Source organism: Heterocephalus glaber, unplaced genomic scaffold (genome assembly GCF_053883595.1).
Source record: "Heterocephalus glaber isolate CG9 unplaced genomic scaffold, H.glaber_assembly_v1.0 deba00001472, whole genome shotgun sequence".
NCBI lineage: Eukaryota > Metazoa > Chordata > Mammalia > Rodentia > Bathyergidae > Heterocephalus > Heterocephalus glaber.
The window spans coordinates 90627972-90649214 of record NW_028258315.1 but is presented as its reverse complement, the minus strand read 5'-3'; the positions used below and the strand labels follow the sequence as shown (position 1 = coordinate 90649214).

At 40.5% G+C, this 21243-nt stretch overlaps 1 protein-coding gene across 11 annotated transcripts in view; it reads left to right on the top strand.

Moving 5' to 3' along the window:
* The window catches only part of Cacna2d3 (calcium voltage-gated channel auxiliary subunit alpha2delta 3), a 1090211-nt gene that overhangs the window by 90225 nt on the left and 978743 nt on the right, over positions 1-21243 (top strand). For 6 of the 11 annotated variants that reach the window (XM_087181521.1, XM_087181526.1, XM_087181518.1 and 3 more), the window contains 2 exons: positions 15487-15703; positions 16758-16951. The exons of 1 other annotated variant lie outside the window; for it this stretch is intronic. The gene's annotated coding sequence lies outside the window, so the exon portion shown is untranslated. Of the gene's footprint in view, positions 1-6953; positions 7147-15486; positions 15704-16757; positions 16952-21243 lie in introns of all 11 variants that reach the window. 4 more of the 11 variants (XM_087181519.1, XM_087181527.1, XM_087181525.1 and 1 more) reach the window with 2 other exon arrangements.

Below are 21243 nucleotides of genomic sequence, written 5' to 3'. Positions count from 1 at the left end.
ATCCCCAGTGTCTCCCCCCGACACATACAGAGTAAGGGAAAAAGAGGAAGCACAGCCCTGGCAAAGCTCACGCTGCCCTCTAACAAAGGAAAGTAAGAGGAGATAGGAAAAAGGCTTCAGTGTGAGAAACCGAAAGGGGCACGGGTCTGAAGAGGTGGTCAGACTGGCCCAGTCCTAAAAGAATGAAGACCGGTTTTATGGGGTGCTGAGGCGGGCTGGGATCTGGTTGATCACCCTCTCAGTCCTGGCTTTCTGTCTCTGGAAGAATACTTACGACTTGAGGGGCAGTTTCGTCCCCAACAGCTGGTCGCCTCTGTTTAGGGCAGTCTCCGTCGTGTGAGGCTCTGCTGGAATGCACGGTGACCAGAGGTTTAGGGTATTGGCGACTCTGGGCATGGCTGACTGTTCTTGTAAATCTCTTATCCTGGTGTCCTCAGTCTTGAAGGATGATGAGATAGACTAAGTAAATTTAGGGTTAACAGTAAACATTTTTTGACCAACTTTCAGGCAGTCATTCCTTCAATGACTAACATGCCTGCATACAGAGATGAGAAGGATTTGACCCAGAGTTGTGAACAATGAAGGGCAAGCTTTCTTTGGGTTACCTCTTGGGCCTGAGAAACCCAGGCCCACTTGAAGAATCACAATTTTCAGAAAAAAATCAAATAAAAGCATGCTTTTGATGAGTAACAGGTAAGAGCTTGGGAGTCTCTTTGATCTCTGTCCCCATGGTGGCCTCTATGTCACTTGGGGGGTATGTGGCACTACACACTTGCTGGGTAATTACACCCAAGCTCCTGGGAGAGATGGAGCACTTTTCTAGAGCCAGCATCTGTCTGCCACTGTCAGCAACTGGTCTCAATGCCGCACAGTCTGCATCTGAGCATTCAACGACTGCAGACTGAAAATATTTGAAAAATATTTGCATCTGTCCTGAATATGTACAGACTTTTCCTTTGTCATTACTTCTAACCGATATCGCATAAGAACTGTTTGTGTAGCATTTATATTGTATTAGGTAGTATAAGTAATCTAGACAGATACTGTATGTGGGAGGGTACCTGCAGGCTATATGTAAATACTATGCCCTATTATAGAAGACACTTGAGCATCCATGGATTTGGTTATTTGCGGGAGGCACCCTGGAGCCAGTCCCCTCTAATACCAAGGGTTATCTGTACTTTGATTGGGACTTACAGCAACTGAGTGCATTCTGTTTCTCCTGGGAATCTTTTACCACTAACCCTCGTTTTTCTACCATCTTTCAACTCTTACTAACTGTGTGGTGGCCAATTCTGCCCCAGGTTGATTGGATTAAATGCATCTCTATACCAGCCAAGTGGACTCTGGATTTTTCGGATCTTTTGCTAGTCAGCCTCTCCAAGGAGTCCAGTTAGGAGGTCTTACAGTTGAAAGCAGAGTGGCAGAGTGGGGAGGTGATCGCAGAGCTACCTGGACTGGGAACGGGTAAGACTTAATAACTGATTAGATATTGGAGGAGGAGATATCGGAGGGGAGGAGTCAGAGATGCTGCCCAGGTTTCCAGCTTGGTCATTTGGACAGAAACAAATTTTATATAAAAACGACTTACCAGTCTTTGAAAATTAACCTATGTGACTAAAATCAGCTACATGTCATACTTTTTAAACAGAGGTAGCACACTAGAGGCACCTAGGACTGAGAGTCTGAGAACCCTTCCTGGCTCTTCCTTGATCTTCTAGTGAAATCAATATTCAGTTGCCTTTGAGATGAAACTTGTCTCCTCAGGGCCTTCTTTTCCCTGTTTGTAAATAGAAAGTTATGCTAGAAGTCTGAGTTCTAGCAGCTCTAAAATGTACAATAAGCCCCCAACTTCTGAACAAGTTCTATTCTAGGAGAATGTTCATCAGTCAGATCTGTTCATAATCCAACAGAACGAGTCTTACACAGTACACCTGTGAAAGTTTGCAACTCGGATGCTCGTAAGTCAGAGACTTACTGTATAAACATGTCAATGAATTAGATTAGACAAAGGTGCCCACGTCCCTTTGAAGAACACCAGGATCCTGTCCCCAGGAAAACACAGGAAACATTTGCATACACTTTCATGGAGTTTATTCCTTCTTTTCCTGTCCCTAATGCTCAGGGACTAGATGGCCTCTAAAGCACTTTCATGTTCTTAAATTCTCTGATCTTATGATTCTGCGAACAAAGACATGCCCTCTTCAGCATTTTAAATCACTTTCTCTCTTTCAAAGAAACAAGGATAAAAATGATACTGCCTTTCACAGTTGATGTGTTCTTTCTGTTCTCTTTGAATTACTCCTGCCGTCTATGTAGAGTGGAGTCCTTCAGGGCAAAGCCTGTCTCTGTCTTTGTACAGTATTTGTTCCAATGGCTAGAATGTAGTTGGATGCTTAATAATGCCTAATTGTAATACTGTGGATCATGATATAATGTCACGTGTAAATTTTGATGAGCTTAGGATAGATTCATAATATTCAAAACCTGTACAAAATAGTAGAGAGACAACCTTTAAGGGAATACAGAACGGACTTTCTGCCTCAGTATTACAATGCAGGGTTAATTAAACATCCTCAGAAGTTTATTTTTAAGAACCTATGTCTTACAATATATAGACAGTATATTCAGGAATATAGTATATATTCTAAATTATTTAAAGTTGTCAAAATTAACCACTAGATAGACTGTCCTTAAAACCTTTTATTCAGGATAGTAGCTTGATATTCGAGATTAACTTTCGATATATTACCTGGAGCCCTGATATAAAGATTTGGTTTGGAAAGAGATATTTTCTAGTTGGCTACGAATTTACCCCTCTAAGTACTAAATCTGTTTCCCTCCCCCTCTCTTTCACCATTTTGAACAGATAACTTTTTGATATGTGCTATATACTTAACTGTCTTCTTAAACAGATTACCTGAAGCATAGCCTCCTCTTATGAGCATTGATTATTATATTGGGTTATGTGGTAGTCTTTAATAATATTTAGGCCTAGGCAGTCTTACTGTCCAGCAAATATTGTATATGCCAAACTGTTGGCTCCAACACTCGCTGGATTCAGAGCACAAATTTTGATTTTTGGAATTATCCAGGCCCATACTTCAAAGAGACAACCAGTTCTTAAAGGATTTGTAAGAAAGGTAGTTGTCCTTATCTGCTTGCTCTTATTTCTCTTCCCCACAGGGAACCACTTTTATATTTTTTAGCTGATTAAAAATTGCTCTTTCAGATTTATAAATAACATGGTTGTGCCATTGCCTCTTTTCTGCTGTATGTATTGACTTCTCTCCAGGGAAAATGAGGATTTAACTCCAACCTTTCCCATCTCTACCAGACATGTTAACTTCCCATCCTCCCATGATACTTTATAATTTTAGTTAAATAAATATTCAGTGTTTACCTTATTATGACTCTACATGCTTTTCAGAACTCAATCATGTAGAAGACTATAATTACTTTTCTTTTCCTGCACATTTTTCTTCAAGTTAATAATTGTCTTGTTTGTTTTAAAATTTGCTTTAGTGTTCTATTTACTTATATCTGATTTGATCCATTGTCTAAATCAATGCTCCTCAAACTATGTGTGATGATTGACTAGCTTTTTAAAAAAAATGTCTAACTTATTAGAGACAATACATTTATAAGACACATTTCTAGAGCATACTTATTAGAGGGACCTTTTGGCCAACCACACTTTGTGTAGCATATTTCAAGTCTCTTCTTTTTTAATTTTTTGTTTTGTTTTTGTTTTTTCGGTACTGGGGATCGAACTCAGGACTTTGTGCTTGTGAAACAGGTGGCGGAACCACTGAGCTAAATCCCCGGCCCTTTTTAAATTTTTTTGGCGCATGTTTGCAGCACATAATGACTGCATTGACTGTGGTGAGGCGGTGCACGTACGTGACACATTTTAATTATTTTTCTGCCTCCTTCCTCTGCACTCAGTCCCCTCTCCCTCCATCTCTTGGTCCTCTCCCCTTTGCAAAAGATCTGTCTCCCTGCTTCCTATTATCTCTCTTGGATTTTGCTCTTTTATTTATTTTACTTTGGGCTTCTCACATAAGGGAGACTGGGCAATATTTAAGCTTAGGTGTCTGATTTATTTCACTTAACATTATGGTCTGAACGTACATCCATTTTCCTATAAATGACTCAAATTTATCCTTCTATATTGCAGAGTATTACTCCTTTGTGTATAAATAACCATATTTTCTTATCGATTCATCTGTTGATGGACATAGAGACTGCTTCCGAGATTTAGCTATTGTGAGTTATGCTGCTATAAATGTGGGTATGCATGAATTGCACAAGAAATAACATCGAGAATCAACAAATAGAATTACATCAAATTAAAAAGCTTCTGCACAACGAAGGAAACAACCAACAGAGTGAAGAGACAGCCTACAGGATGGGAAAAATTTTTTTGTCAGATACATCTTGGACAGAGGAGTAATATATAGAATATATGAATAGAACTGGAAAAAATTAGATGCCCCCACAAAAATAAAACACCAAATCAAACGTGGGCAACTGGAAATAGACACTTTTCTGAAGAAGCACAAATGGCCAACAGACACATGAGAAAATGTTCAGGTCTCCTCTTAATGCATCTGACACATGGGGATTCTCTCAGTTGTCTTCTCCAGGAAGCCTCTTCTGAGCCTTCTAGCACACAAGGTTGGCGGCCTTCTGCATGGAAGGTTCATGACTGTTTCATGGGTGCAGCTGCTCCTTGTCCCTCAGCCTCAGCCTTCCCTTTTATTTTGGTTCCTGGGCCCCATGCCTTTCTCATCCTTTACTTTCCCCCTTGTTCTGATGGATTATATCTACTAGTTTCCTGGAGAAGGACGCGTGGAGAACAACTTTTTTGGTGGGTGTGGTGGCGCACACCTGTGATCTCAGCCCTCTGGGAAGAGACTGAGACAGGAGCCTTCCAAGTCTGAGCCGTGCCTGAGCGAATGGGTGGCTCAGTGAGACTTTGTCTCAGAATAAAGACATGAAAAAAGAGGAAGGGTTGTAACTCAGTGTGAAGGCCCTGGGTTCAATCCCCAGTACAGGAAAAAAAAAGTGAGACCTTGAATACAAAAAGATGTATTTCTTTTTTATTTTACTCTCTTGACTGGTTCTTTGGCTGCGTATAGAGTTTTTGGTTGGAACTCATGTTTCTTTAGACCATTTCATTGTCTTCCAGCTTCCAGTGTTGTTGTTAAGAAGTCTAAGACCATTTTGGTTCCAGAACCTTTATTTTTTTTCCAGGACCTTTTCATGTGACTGTTTTTATTACTAAAAGCTTAGAAGATTTCTCTTTTGATCCAAGTCTCTATATTTTATAGGATGCAGATTTATTTTCTTCCATTATGTTGGACATGTGATGAGTCTTTTTAGTTTCAGCAATATTCTTGAATAATTGACTTCATTTTCTGCTATGGTTTGGATCTTTAGAGTCCCCCCAAAGGACACTACATGGGGCAAAAGTTTGGTTGCCAGTGTGGTGCTATTGGGAAGTGGTGGGAAGTTGAGGAAGTGGGGCTAAGTGGGAGGTTTTGGGGTCCTTAGCAGTATGCCCTTGATGGGCCCTGGAGGACCCCAGTCTTTCCTTCTCTCTTCATTTCACCTCCAAGCCCTGAGATGAGTGGCTTTGCTCTGCCACCACCCTGCCATGATCAAAACCTCTAAAACTGTGAGCCAAAATAAACATATCTGTGTAAGTTGATTATCTTAGTTACTTGTTATCATGACTGAAAGCCAACAACACATTTTCATTCACTCCTTTTCTCTTTGTAGAAGTACTATTATTTGGACATTGACATGCTGGATTTTTCTCTCATCTGAGGATTTTCCATGTCCTGGATTTGATTCTCTGTTTTCCCAAATGCTAACTTAGGATTCAGCATTCTCTAGAATGCTAAATCCCTTTTAGCTATCAAAATTATGTTATTATCTCTTGTTCCATTCTCTCCATCCCAGAGAATTTGTACCTTTCCATCATAATTTTAGTGGGGTTTTGGGAGGGAACAAAATTAAACATGTGTAGTCAGCTTTCTTTCACTGTGACAAAATACACCAAGTCCCCAACTTACGAACATTTGAAATGTGAACTTTCACAGATATGAACGGACCTCGGATTATGAAAATTCATAGCTGCAAACAAATCATGGCAGTAGCTCACGTGTCTGCCGGACATTGTCACAGTTGTGCTGCTGGGTGCTTACTGCACAGTGCGATGGTGCACAGCAGTACCATGCTCAGTCAGAGCCCAGGATGTCCGGAAGCAAGAGGAAAAGCAGTGGTGATGTGGAGGGGACTGCTAGGAAACGCAAAGCAATAACCATGGAAACAAAAGTGAAAATAATTGAGAGACTGGACTAAGGGGAAAAGATGGTAAACATCGCTTATTCTTATAACATGAGTTCTTCAACCACTGGCACAATTCTAAATAATAAGGACAAGATCATGGAACATGGGAAGTTTTTTTAATGCTTTATGTTGTATATTGGTTTCAAAGGTATGTGAGACTCACTTTGTAGGACTTACAAATGAATTGGACTTACAAATGTCCTCCCGGAAGGGAACTCATTGGTAAGTTGGGGAATTACTGTACCTGAGATAGCTTAAAAGGTTGAAAAGTTTATTTTGGTTTACAGTTTCAGAAGTTTCAGTCCTTACTCACTTGTCCCTGTTGCTTTGGGCCTGTGGCAAGGCAGAGCACTTGTGGCAGGGAATATATGGAGGAGCAAGGCTTACTTTCTGGAGGGCTTGGCTTCAATGACTTACTTCCTCCAACTAGGCCTTACCTCCTGAAGGTCGCACCAACTTCCAAAAGCACCACAGGCTGGTGACCGAACCTTTAGCACCTGGCTTTTGTGTGATATTTCAGATCCAAATCATAATAACATGTGTTCTGTCCACCATGTTTACAGTCTCCAGTGTCCCCTTCCTGTTGTTCTCAGGTTGCCAGTGGTCCCTTCCCTTCAACCAAGTAACTTAAAAGTTGAGGATGTAGCTGTTGGGTTCCAAAGGCCTGGATTCCAGCACCATCGACATCTCTTAGTAGCAGTATGACCTTGGACAAACACTTCATGTCTCAGAAATTCAGTTTTAATCTGTCTGAAGGGGAGCATAATACCTATCCCATTGACTGTGGTGAGTGCTGAGGGATGATATGTTAAATACACAATCATTATTCCATAAATCACAGCTGTTATTGGTACTGCTGCTGGGGTTTCAATTTCCTCCATTCCCCTTCTTTATCACAGATTGTCTATAGCAGTGATGGTGAACCTTTTAGAGCTTTCAATGATAACAAACAGCCTGCTGTGATATACATGCCATAGGTTCAGCACCATTGGTCTGTAGACTAGAAAATCGCATTTCTATGCAAGTTTGGCTGAAGTAAGACTCCCAGAGGACTCTCCTAAGGTGTAATAAATAAACATTATTTCATGGACTTTATGGCATTTAGTTTGGCTTCCAAGTTCAAATATTGGATTTAGATATTCACCCCACAGTAGACAGAGGCCTCTCTGCAAAATGCTGATCTATCACTGAGTCTTCTGAGCCTTCATGCTGAACGCCGAGTCTCTGGAAAGATGTCAAGGTGTCTTCTTGGACTGGTAGTCTTGTGCCCCCCTCACTATGTCCTATAGGCCCAAGCTCTTGTTTATTTCTTTTTCTCTCAAGTTTTCTGCCAGCCCTGTAGAGTCCAGAGCCAGTGTTGCTCTGCCTTCAAGAGTCGGTGTGGTTCTCACCATTTCTAGGAGCTTTTCTTCATCTTTCTCTCTCAGTCTCCACACTAGGCTAGGGTATCTGCTGCATCTCGTTACATCCTGTGTGCACACCCCTTTGTCATAGCACTTGTGATTATTGTACCTGTTTATCCTTTCCATTCACAAAGCTGTAACTGCTCTTTGTAGAGAGGACATGACCTTCTTATTGTCTTATTGTTAGACACCAATATAGTGACTAGTATATCTTTAATGTATATAATTTTTAAAATGAAATATTTGCTGAATATATGAATGAAAAGATCTCAAATAATATTTTAGTTCACACATAATTAGAGAATAAAATTATTGAATTGAGGAACTTAAAAATGTAAATTTCTTTGAAAACCTTCAGGGTTCTAAACCTCCCCCTCAATAATGGTATTTACTTGGTATTGTCCTTAAAAGTCTGTTTGGGTAGGGAAATTGCCGTGAATACTCCAGTCCTCTTCTGTGTGCTTACAAATTGCCCCCTGCACCCTGGAGGAGAGCGGTCTCCCCTTAACAATGCCCAAAGCAGACCCAGGCAGCTTTGAAACTTTCTAATCAGCCGAGCAATAATATTTCAGTCACATTCTGGGTGCTCATTGCCCTTCCTAACATACAAACTGTGTGCATGCTGTTTCCAACCAAATTAAGACAGGGCAAGCTTTACCTGCCTAATGAAGGAACAGCTCAAAAGATTAGGAGCAAAGCATTTTGGTCACACCAACATGTACTTCAGGCATGTGAGGGCAGGGATTCCTGTTCATCCGGCAGTAGGTTCTGTCAGTCTCAGCTTTTATCCTGGTTACTCCTGAAGGAATCTGGATGAACATAATGAGTGTGTTCATGAACCAGCTCATTATCATTTTAGAAAACTGCAGGGCCAAATCAAACTCCAGACTTTATGTTCAAGCTGTACTACCGACAGACATGTATTTAATGAACTACTTTCTGCTTACAGATGGAGGTTGCAGTTGTATTCACATGCTGTAAATGTCAGCCTGCATCTTTAGACTTAGTGGAATGAAGAAAAGACAAAACATGATGCATTGAGCCTTGTCATGGTTCCTAAAATCAGGAGAGTCAGTGTCTGGTAGCATATCTTCATCCTTCTCGAGGCCTCGGTGATGGGGGAGTAGCCAAGATAGAGACTCTCAGTTTGGAGGAAATCACTGAGGCAGCTCACAAGGTGTCTGATTAGTGCTATGATTTCACATTTAAAGAGAAACACAGTCTCTAGGTTTCAGATGAGAATTGGACTCTTTGAAAATGGTTGCTCCCTGGGGCTATAGTTAGTGATTGAGGCCCATGGGTTGCATTCAACTCTGTGTCCTAAGTATATATTTTGTCTCTCAGTATGTTTTCATGCCTTACCAAAAGAAAGTGAAGACCCATCTATAGCAGTCTTCCAGAAAGGTCAAAGGAAACTGACAAAGCAAGGTCAAAATTGCAAAATTGACATTGATGAAGAAGTGATGGTATTAAGCAGCCTTATCTATTAAATGGAACAGAAAGCTATTATATGCATATAAGCCCAGAGCAAAGTTGTTCAGCAGAGTTAATCACCCTCATCAAGTCACATTTCTTGAAGTGCCCTCTGGATGCAAGTTATCACTGCTCTTCGACACTGGCTGTTCATCTCTTCAAGGGCAACAGAATCAGAATAGGGAGCAGCCTTAGCCTTTCATTGGGGTCAACAAGGAACAAGAAAGGGAAAAGAATCCTTGGCCACATAGACTATTTATGTTGTTCAAGACAGCAGTAGTTTCACTGGCCGCAACCACTTTGCACCCACAGATATATTTAAAAAATACTCTCTGTGTTAAAGGACTTCATTCTTGTCTGCAGAGATGTTGCAGGTTTTTGTATTCTGGGTAAATTAGATTTAGCTGTTTAGTGCTTAAAGCCACATGCAGTCAGGAAGATTATTGAATATCTGGGTTGATTGATCCATAGCCCCTCAGCGATAGCAAAAGTGCAAGAGAGAGAGAGAATGATGACAAGCCAAGTGTGTCATCCCACTCATCGGCACCTCAGGCAGAACTAGTCTGCTATGGATCTTGCCCTCCCTGTGGTAGCCCAAATCCCCTGACTTGTCTTGGTGTGACTTTTCTTTTCTCCATCATCTGTGAATTGAACCTAAAGAACATTATGTTTTATATGTCAGAGCCACAGGTTTCTCCTTCCTCTGTTTCATGAAACTGAGGAAAGTAGTTTCTATTTATCCACTGCCCATTCTGGCCAGCAAGGTGGTACTCATTTTGTTCATTTCAATTCAAATTTTTGTATCTTCAAGGTGGGTTTTATCATTTCCATTTTACACATGAGGAAAATAAAATCCAGAGAGGTGGTGTTCCAACATGTTTAAGTAGTGCAGGCAGGGTTTAAACCAAGGTCTGTCTGTCTAATTCATTCTCTTCCATGAGTGTGTTGTGCATATGTGTGTTATGCATATAAAATTGGGCCAGACTTTATATGTAGAGGAATTCTACCTTCCTCAAAAGTTAAACATAGATTAACTATATGATACAGCAATTCCATTCCTGATTATATATTTCAAAGAATTCAAAACAGGGATTCAAACAAATATTTGTACCCCAATGTTCACTGCAACATAAGTCACAGTGGCCAAAATGTGGAAACAATTCAACTGCCCCTCAATGGAGGAATGGTTAAACAAAGTGTGGTACATACATGCAATGGAATGTTACTCAGCAATAAAAAAGAATGAAACGTTAATATATGCTACTACATGGATGAACCTTGAAAACGTTATGCTAAGTGAAAGAATCCAGACACAAAAAGACAAATATTGTGTGATTCTACTTATATGAGGCAGCTCAAATAGGCAGCTTTGTAGAAGCAAAAAGTAGAGCACAGATTAGCAGGGGCTGAAGGAGAAAGAATAAGAAGTCAGTGAGCTTGTTTTGGGGTGATAAAATTTTGGAAATAGCGGTGATAATTATATAATATTGTGAATATACTCAATGTCCCTTAAAATGGCTAAAATGGCAAACCTAATGTTTTATATATATATATATATATTTTTTTTTTTTAAGTTTTTGTTTTTTGGGGTAGCAGGGATTGAACTCAGGATCTCGCGCTTGCCAGGCAGGCCCTGTACTGCTGAGCTACATCCCTGGCCCACCTTATGGGTATTTTATGACTAAAATGAAAAGGTCTGGTGTGAAGAAAAGAATCAAGTAGATGTAGACATGAATCCTAATTGTGCCACCTACCACCTGTATGAATTGAGCAAGAGACCTCATGTCTCTGAGTCTGTTTTCTCATTTCAGAGATGGAGCATTTATTGGTGTAGGATGTATCTAGTCACTGCCTGGCACAAAGTGTAAGCGCCCCCTGTGCAGCGTGACAGGGGAGGTGGTCACAGTGGTGATAAATTATTATCACCGGTAGCTCTGAAGGTCCACACCACAAGGGTTTATACACAGGGACAGTGAATATTCTCACCACATGCACTGATGAATCATTAAATGGTTACTGAAATTTTGTTCTTGTCTTGGAAGAACTTTTTTTCAGCAGAATGCCAGTGAAGGACCAGGTGTTTGAAAAATGTGGCTGAGTTAAGTTAAATGAGCCTTCTTTGGACTCCAGATGGGAGCATAAAGCTGTTTGAAACCCCAATGGTTTTTTCTTGTTGATTTTCACATGATTGAAAAAACGATTCGACCGCAGTACAGAGGAGCTGCTTATGTGTCCTTGTGGCCAGTTCATTGCTGCTCTTTGGGAAAAGAGAAGATGTTAGAGCAAGGACTCATAACCCTGGAAAACAGTAGGCTCAGGATGAGAGCCTCTGTGAAGGCCTTTAGTGATGGCCTTGTGGAGCAGATGTGCTGATTACAGGGCCCTCGGGTAACTCCCTTCAGCTGGGTAGTCACCACTGCTCACGTCTCAGGAAACTGAGTCTTTCTAGCAAGGTTAAAAAGATGCAGAGAGCACCTGAATCCTTCCGTTAGACTGTTTGCTTTCTGTGCTCCATAGGGCGAGTGATCAATCCCCCCACCCCATATATAATAAATCTGCTTTCAATGAACGTCAACATTTTCTTGAATAAGTTATGCCAAATTCTTATGAGTATTGACTGCAGCCCTCTAATAAAGCACAGCTGTAGACCTGGAAACTTGTCCTTTGAACATTTGGAAGCATCTCTGCAGGCTCCTTCCTTTACTTAGAGACACATATGGCCACTGAAAAATAATGTGCTTTTGCATTTAACCCTTCAGGTCTTTAAAGGAAATGTTCAGCTTTAATTTACATAGCGGTTTCTCAGTGGTCTGCAGGAGTGCATATACCTCCTACAGGCAGCCTTTACCCCTGCGTGTCCCCTCTGCCATGGCACAGGAGTGCCTTGAGTAATTGCTAAATATTCCTTTTTAAATTTTTTTGTTTAGCTGGAAGTAAATGGATTTTCGGGTGGGATTTAGGGTCTCACAGAGGCCATATGCATAATACCTGTTATTAATTAGACATTTTGTATAAAAAAGCTGACTACTCAGTCCAACCATTAGTAGACAACTGTTGTTACATTTTAATGTATAAGTTGTCAGACTTCTTTCAATGCTTGAGTGTCCATTTTCTTATTCTTTTTCTTTTGCAAAAAGAGGATCATACTGCATTTTTTAAACTTGCCAATTATCAATATATTATGAACGTTTTTCTATGTAATTTTTTTGCCTAAAAATTTTAAATTATGATGGAAACAACTCTTCATTTTATTTATTTATTTATTTATTTTTATTTTTTGGTACCGGATATCAAACATGGGTCCTTGTGCTTGCGCAGCAGGTGGCGAAACCACTGAGCTAAATCCCCGGCCCAACTCTTTATTTTAAATCAGTAAAAGGAAATTAAGTAGAAAACTGAAAGCTCATGCTCAACAAATGTATTCTCCTAGATTGAATCCTTTTGGGTATCAAAAACCCTTTTATTAGAGATTTTTTTTTAAATTTAATTAATTTATTTTTGGTACCAGGGATCAAACTTGGGACCTTGTGCTTACGAGGCAGGCAGTGGAACCACTGAGCTAAAGCCCCGGTGAGGTTTTTATTAATAACTTTAGTATAAATGGAACAAATTAGCAGATATATTGAAATATTTTTGAAACAATAGACTATGTAATTTGGGGAAGTATTTGAACTTCTCCCTACATCTTATTTAACTTTCTTCTATTTTGCTTTTTATTTGTATATATGTATATATTCCACCAAAAAATGTATAAACACTTCAGGAAAAGAAAAGCTTTATAAATATTTTAATACTAAATTTATTGAGACATCATGAGATCAATACAAGTTACCTTTGGCCTCTACAATTACAGGAAGTACGCAAAGTGGTGGCCAGGAGCTTCCAGACATTTATTAGTACAGTGAACTGCTGAAGTGTATATACATATTTTTGGCAGACTCTGTATATAGTGTTTCTCATATTTGAGCTTATGTGTGTGACTTACTTCACTTAACATTATGTTCTCAAGTTGCATCCATTTACCTAGTAATGCTTTAAGTTTACCTTTATTGAAGCATAGTACTCCATTGTGTATAAATACCACATTTTCCTTATCCATTCATCTGTTGATGGACATATAGGCTGCTTCCAAGATCTAGCTATTGTAAGTTGTGCTGCTATAAACATGGGTATGCATGTATCCCTATAATATGATGACTTTAACTCTTTTGGGAAGATACCTAGGAAGAGGCTAGCTGGGCCAAATGGCATTTCTACTTATTTTTTGAGGAATCTCCATACTAATTTCCACAGTGGTTGTACTAGTTTAAATTCCCACCAACAATGTAGTAGAGTTCCTTTTTCCTTGCCAGCATTTGCTATTATTAGATTTTTGGATGATAGCTATTCTTTCTGGGATAAGATGGTATGTCAGTGTAGTTTTAATTTGCATTTCTCTGATGGTCAGTGATGGTGAACATTTTTTCATGTATATATTTGCCATTTGTACTTCTATGAAGTACAGTATCTATTCATTTCAGATGGCCATTTTTTGATTGGGTCTTTTATTTCAGGGATCTAAGTTTTTTAGTTATTTGTATATTCTTGATGTTAGTCCACTGTGGAATAGCTGGCAAAAATTTTTTTCCTATTCCGTAGATTGTCTCTTCACTCTGTTGGTTGTTTCCTTTGCTATGCAGAAGATTTTAATTTGATGTGACCCCATTTGTTGATTCTTGGTACTATTTCTTGGGCCATTAGGGTTCTGTTCAGAAAGTCTTTGCCTATACCTATGTCTTCAAGAATTGTACCTATTTTATCTTCCAGCAGATTGTTTCTTTTTAAACATTTAGATCTTTGATCCATTTTGATTTTAGTTCAGTACATGGTGAGATATATGGGTCTAGGTTCAGTCTTTGGTGTGTGGATATCCAATTTCCCAGCACCATTTATTAAAGAGGCAATCTTTCCTCCAGTGTATGTTTTTGGCTCCTTTGTGAAAGATTAAATAGCTGTATGTTCCTGGGGTTGTTTCTACTTCTTCTGTTCTGTTCCATCGATCCACGTGCCTGATTTTGTGCCAGTGCCATGCTGTGTAAATCACAGTAGCTTTAGAGTATAACTTCAAGTCTGGGATTGTGATCCCACCTGGTTTGATTTTGTTACATTGGCTTTCTTTTGCTATTCTGGGTTTCTTCTGATTCCATATAACCATATCATGTTTCAAATGTCTGTTTACCATGTGGATTCCATGTAACCCATTTAACTAGTTTTCAGCCATTGGACTTGTGAAACCAACAACTTACTAGCTAGAAATAAATTCAGCTTTATTCATAGAAAACTTCAAACAGTGACATTAACAAGATGGATATTTATTTCTCTTTAATGTGAGATAGTCCAGAGCTGGGCAGTCCAGGGTTAATACATGACCAAGTTCTAGGTAGTATAGAAGAGAAAGTAAGGAAGAATTCAAAGGGTTCCTCCCCAGCCAAGTCAGCATCTTTCAGTTATTTCTCTAGAAGTCTCACGCAGTGGTTCTGCTTTCCTGTAGTTGGCCGACACACTTAGCTGCAAGAGAGGCGGAAGGGGAGTTAAAGTAGTTCTGTTGCTAAAGAAAAAAAGGGGGAACAATGGCTATTGTATAGCAGCTAGTGGTTTCTGTCATACCGATCTTTGTCCTTATTATCAATTCTATCATATACTTATTTTGCCTAAGCATTTTTACACATCCATGATTATTTCCTTATCATTTATAGTGAGCACAACTAATACCTATTTTTGTTATTGCCAAAGCAATATATGCTTGTTGAAAACAATTCAAACATAATAGACATATAAATTGTTTTCATACATTTTACCACTCTAAAATGTATTAATTGCTGCTATCCAGCAGTGCACAAAGGGGTCAATTGCATCATATTCTTACCATTACTTGTTATTGTCTAATCAACCAGTCTGATAAGTAAAACACAAAAACATTAATTTGCACTTTGATTACTCACCAATTGTCTGTTAAGGACTTTTGCCCATTTTTCTATTGGCACACTCATACAAAAATAATTTAAAAGAGCTCTTTATGTATTTACTATTTACCTGGTGATTAGCATATATTCTAATATTTTTTTCAATTCTGTCACTTTATTTTTAGTATTTTTGTCATGGAAATAATTTAATCTCTGTACACTTAAATCTATCTTTTCTTTTTAAGGCTTCTTTTTTGGTGTAAATTCTAACACTTAAAAGAAAAATGTATATTTTTGAAATTTTCTAGGTGCAAATTGCAGAGACCTGTGTTGGATTTGGAATTAATCTCCAAGCTGAAAGCCTGCCATAGCAAAACAAGCAGTTTATTGAAGACATACTCTCTCTCTCTCCTCTCTGGCCAGAGCTTTGTGTATACTATCTAAGGGAACAAGATCAACATATTTTGACCACAAATCACTACTGGTGATCTTCACATTCTACAGTAGTCAAGTTTCTGAGAATTGGTATGTAAATGAATCGGTTATTTAGCTGGAATCCTGTTTTCCTCTATTTTACATTATGACTAATTTTAGGGAGATTTCCCCCCAAAGACTTATGAATATTTATTAATTCAAACTGAGCCTCCCAGTCCAGAGGGTTATGGGAAGGGCATGAGCCTTGTGGTCAAACAACCTGAGTTGAAATACTATCAGCATTTCCTACGTTAGGCAGGGAGGTCACGTGACCCGGGTGGGCCTCTGTTTATGGGGCATTGGAGGACTTCATGGAGATGCAGGTAGGCAACAGATGTTTCCCCAAGATGCCCAGAAATGGGAGTTTAGGTGCATGGTCCTTCAGTAGTTCCTTTTTCACTAAGAATCCCTCTTCCATGCAGGTAATCATCCTTTATTTTTGCTGTTTGGTAGCTCATAAATATTAAGAGATTAAATATTAAATATTAGGGAAACTGAAACATAACAGGGCCCCCCGCGATCCTGCTCTTACCTTTCCCCCTTGAGGCCAGTCTTACATGTTGTGTTCCTCTACTCCAAAAATTAACTCCAAAATGATTCTTAGATTTTTTTTTAACTGACAGTTTTCAGTTGTGGGGGACAAGTGTGGAGGAGAGTGGTAGCAGGTGTTCCTGAAGGCCACACAGGTGGCAGGTCACAGAGCCAGCAAGCAGCCCCACAGCTGTCTGATTTCTTCCTTTTGCCTTTTAAGAATGCAAATATCCTGGCGGAGGTGGTGGTGGTGGTGGTGGAGGTTCTTTTGTGCATTTAATGCTGGAACTGGAGAGACTGAGACCTGGAAGCAGGGCTTCTGTGAAACATCACAGTTGTGGTAGAGCCAAAACCAGGCATCAGCTCCAGCTTTCCAGACCTGCACTCTAAGCTCTAAAGTCCTTCAGAGAAGATGAACCAACATGGTTAGTTGCTCACAAATTTGAGCATCAGAAGTTAAGGTGATCATTAGTTGCAGCCCAGAGAAGAGTCATTTCATATCCAAGGGGAATAATATGCCAGATGAATGGGAACATCAGTGATTTCATTTGCTGTGCACTTACTTCTCTTGCAGAGGTAAGCTGACTTTTTTCAGCTGCAAGCTGGCAGATTTCATTTTGTGCTATTTCTGAGGTCTTGGCAGCAGAGCTGACTCCATCCCAGATCTCTGAGAACTCCAAAGAATCTGGTGCAGGGTGTTCCTGTGAATGAAGATTTTGACAAGTATCAACAGAGTCTGGGTGATATGGAGTGGAACAGGAAAACATGGTGAGCAGCTCAGGGCCCAAGTCCTCATCAGTTTCCAAGCAAATGGGCTCTTCAACAGCCAGAGCACTCAGGAAAACCTCTCCCAGGCTCTTGCTACAAAGATGAGCTTGGAGAGAGCCTGGAATTGAAGCCTCCTGGGAGCCAGTGCCTCACCCTGTGCCAGCCAGGTTCCCTCAGCTGTGAAAGGGATTGCTTGTGAATAATCAGTTACCAATTATCCATCTGGGTATGGCAGGCTCTGGGAGTTTATTAGCAAAATAGCTTTAATAATTTCATCTGTGGAATTCACTGATGTGGAGCTTCTGTTTACTCTCCTTGAAGTTCATATAATGCATGTTTGTGTGATAAGTGGGTGGGTTGTGGTACATGTTGGGAAATGGTGATTTAACCTAAAAATCTATTATTACATTTAGAATGAACAAAAATTACTCTGGCATGGGCAAAATTTGTTTTGGCTCCTTTGCTCATTTAGTGGGCCCAAGCAGTTCAGTTGGTTTAGTTCATCCTGACCCTAAGCCCTCTGTGTTGAAACCTAACCTTCAATGGAATGAGATTAGCACAGGGGGCCTTTGGAAAGTGGTTGGATTCCTGTATGAATGGGATTAGTGGCTTTATAAAAGAGGTCCCAGAGAGTGCCTGGCCCCTTTTGCCATGTGAAGAAACAGTGAGGAGGCGTCATCTATGTAGGAAGTGGGCCCTCACCAGACACTGAATCTACTAGTGCCAAGTCCATTCATTCTAGCTTTCAGAACTGTAAGAATACATTTCTGTTGTTTATAAGCTACTCAGTCTATGTAATACGTTGCTTGCTATGGCAGCTGGAATGTACTAAGACACTTCCTATCCCTGTTCTAAGCATCTAGCTTTAAGACAAATAAGATGAAAAGCTCTTAGAAATTGTCCAGAGTTCAAGTTCACTCTGTGTTTCAGAGTAGAACCTCCTGAAACACTCTCCCTACCATCTTATCCAAGTCTTTGGTGGACAACATCAGTGTTGTCCACTGAGGGTCAGAAGTCTCAGGCTGGGCCCATGGTGAGGGTTCTGCCAGTTCAGGGGGCATCTGATGATTTGGTGAGGCAGTGGCCACCTATGAGTCTCTGCAGGTGTTAATTTACATGGGGAAGAGACACTTGCCAGGGGAGGAAGTTGTACATCCAAGAGATGAGGTGAGGGAGGACAAGAACAGAGACTGTGAGTCTCCAACATGAGCTTTCCCATTGCCCTCTGTTATTAGTCAGGTTTTCTGTTGCTGGGACAAAATACTTAACATATACAACTTTATTTTGGCTCATGGTTTCAGAAGTTTCAGGCCATGGCAGAAATGATATAGCAGGACGTGGTGGAGTTGCACAAATTGCACAAATCATAGAACCTAGGAAGCAGAGAGAGTAGGAAGAGAGCCAGAGAGTGAAGAAGGGGCTATAAACAAGATATATCCTTCCACGGCCTGCCCCAGTGACTCAGTCCATCCACTACCTCCTAATAGCACATTTAGCTATGAATTCATCAATGAATTAATCCATTGATGTGGTTAGTACTCTGTGAACTAATCACCTTCCAAAAGCCCCACCTCTGAACATATGAGCCTTTTGGGGGCCATTTTTGTTCCAAACCATAATAGCCCCAGATCCCATCTGAGAACCCTGGAAAGCCCTGCAGGGCCAGCCATGTTGTTTCTATCAGCACTGTGGCTGTGCAGCACAGGCAGTGCCATCCAGGGCCTGGGAGACTCAGGCCAGCACTGACTGGGACAGGAGCACCACAGAGAGCTGCTCAGATCAGAGACCCTGGGTCTGCCTTGACATTGAGAGGTACCACCCTGGCAATGTCTGTAACTAGCACCCAGGGCATGGTTATCAGCACTCCTGGGAGTACCAGGAGCTCAGGGTGAGCCCCATCCCTCACTTGGCTTTGCAGAGAATTGACATCAACTAGGGGCCTGAGTAGAAAAACACCAAAGAGCTGTCTGTGACTCGGGCCAGCCACCCCAGGGTCTCAGCCTCAACCACACAAGACTGCAAGTGAAACTAGAGTTAGTGAATTTGAGATCCTATTAATATGGCTTGCACAGTGCCTGGGGAAGCTTAAGACATTGGGAATTCTCTTCTCATCTCAGAGAAGAGCACCCAAGACGTGTGGGGCACAGTAGCGATGGTGATAGTCTCTGGCTTTGAGTCCCTGCAGTATTGTCTTTGGAATCACCTTGAAAACCTCCCCTTCCCTCTTCTTCCCTTCTCTCCCTTGCCCTTTCCTGCTCTGCCCTTCCCAGGCCTCTTGAAGTCTCCTCCAGGGTCATCAGGATCTCCTGACTCCCCTCCAGGGCTCCTCCATCTTTCCCACTGCTGTCTTCCCTCCTATGTTGGTCCAAGTTGCTGTTGAGGTTGCAGTTGAGGTTTCCTGTTGTGTTGACTCCACTTTCTCACATCCCCATTGGTGCTTTTTGCACCATGGCAGAACTCGGTGCCAAGCTGGCTCTGCCAAGTTTGGGTACCCTCTTTCCATCAGAGCTGAAGTTTTGATTGGTTCCTCAAAATATTATCTTTTGTTCTTTTGCCTTTGTACAGCCTCCCCATTCACAGAACTGAAGAAAAGTCACTTCCAAGCCCAGCTGCAGGACGTGTGAAACCCTACCAAGTGTCTCAGAGAAAAGTTCTCTTCCCACTGCTAGTTCAAGGGCGTCCTCCCCAATTCCTCCAGTGGGAGAGAATTCTCTAGTCTGAGCACCTCTGCTCGGTGCTCACTTTTCACACTCACTTTAAAATTTCACTTCCTCACATTTTTGCTTCCGGGATGGAATTCCATAAAACAATCTAACACTCCCTTCCATGAGATTTTCCATATGAAATATCTGGCAGTTACTTCTGTTTGTTTAAACTTGAAACAAAAATCAATGATTTCAAATTGCAAGTTCAGTTAAAATTTACTTTGCGGTAATGTTGTAGGATAACATTGGCAGAGTTTGGAAGCAGAAAGCAAATGAGGCAGGAAAACAAGATAATCCAAAAGATGATAGAACAGGATCTCTGATTAGTGAAGCACAATTACATGGAATAAATACAATATTGATTTTTGTGTAAAAATCATGCAGAGCAGAAAGAAAAGCAGGTGTTTTGTCATCTTTTCTTTTCATTTTTACTTGTCAAGATATTTTCACTTTCTTTGACTCACATTAGTTTTGCTCTTGTTTTTAATACAATTTTTATTTAGACGACTGAAATTGCATTAAATGCCTTGGGTTTCCCCATTTAGAAATGTGTTTCTTCAGAGCCCCCTCAGCTGTGTCACGTCTGGTCTTTGGCCATTCCCTATTTCTCACTACATGGTTTTATAGGTATTTGCCTTCATGTCTTCACTCTTCTGCTAGATTGTGAATTTATTGAGGATAGACACATACTTGTATATGCTTTATCAACAGTGAATTCCCCAGTGGCATGAGTAGGTGGAATTCTTATTTTAAAAATATGATTTTGAAAACTGAGTTACTAAATAATTTTATAATGAGAATTTTCATGTGGAATGCATGTTTTGGTGACTCAGAGATGAAGAATACACACTGCATTTATACCTTTAATACTCTGTAGGAGGAAAAGATGGATGTATCAGCTGTGAAACAATTTTTGAGTTAATTACATTTGTTTGTGGTTCCCAGTACATATTTAAAATTTAAAGAGATGTTCATTCTTTCTCTTTCTCCTTCTCTCTCTCTCTCTCTCTTTCTCTCTCTCTCTCTCTCTCACACACACACACACACACACACACACACACGCACGCGCATCTTAAAGGCAGTGGGAATCCTCTATCCCACTGTATCCTTTGAGAGTGTAGCAGATGTGTCCCCAGTCCCAGGAGAGTTGAAAGCTTGAAGTTCCTAGAGGACTGGGGATCATGGATCTCAGGGGATGAATGTGGTGACAAGGACCTGCTGGTGCTTAGCGTCAGGACCCACTTGGGAGAAGGGAAACCTGACTGTGGCCTCGATTGAGCACCAGTCCCAACCTTGCACTTCCCAGAATGGGAGCCCACAGGAATGCAGACATGGTTCTATCCCTTTTTGTCTTTATTTTTTGAGTTTTTCTGAGGACTCTTCACTTGGTGTTCTGCTTAACCCTTTTGAGCACAAGGTTTCTCTGAAATTTTTATTTTTATATGTAACCTTACAGAAAGGATCTTGGATATTTCCTGGCATTTTATAGAAGACCATTGCTATAGGAAAAGAGACCTAATTTTCTTGGAGTTGCATGCTCTGTTTTATCAAGTTCTTAGCTAAGAAGTCAGGTGCTTGGGCCCCAGA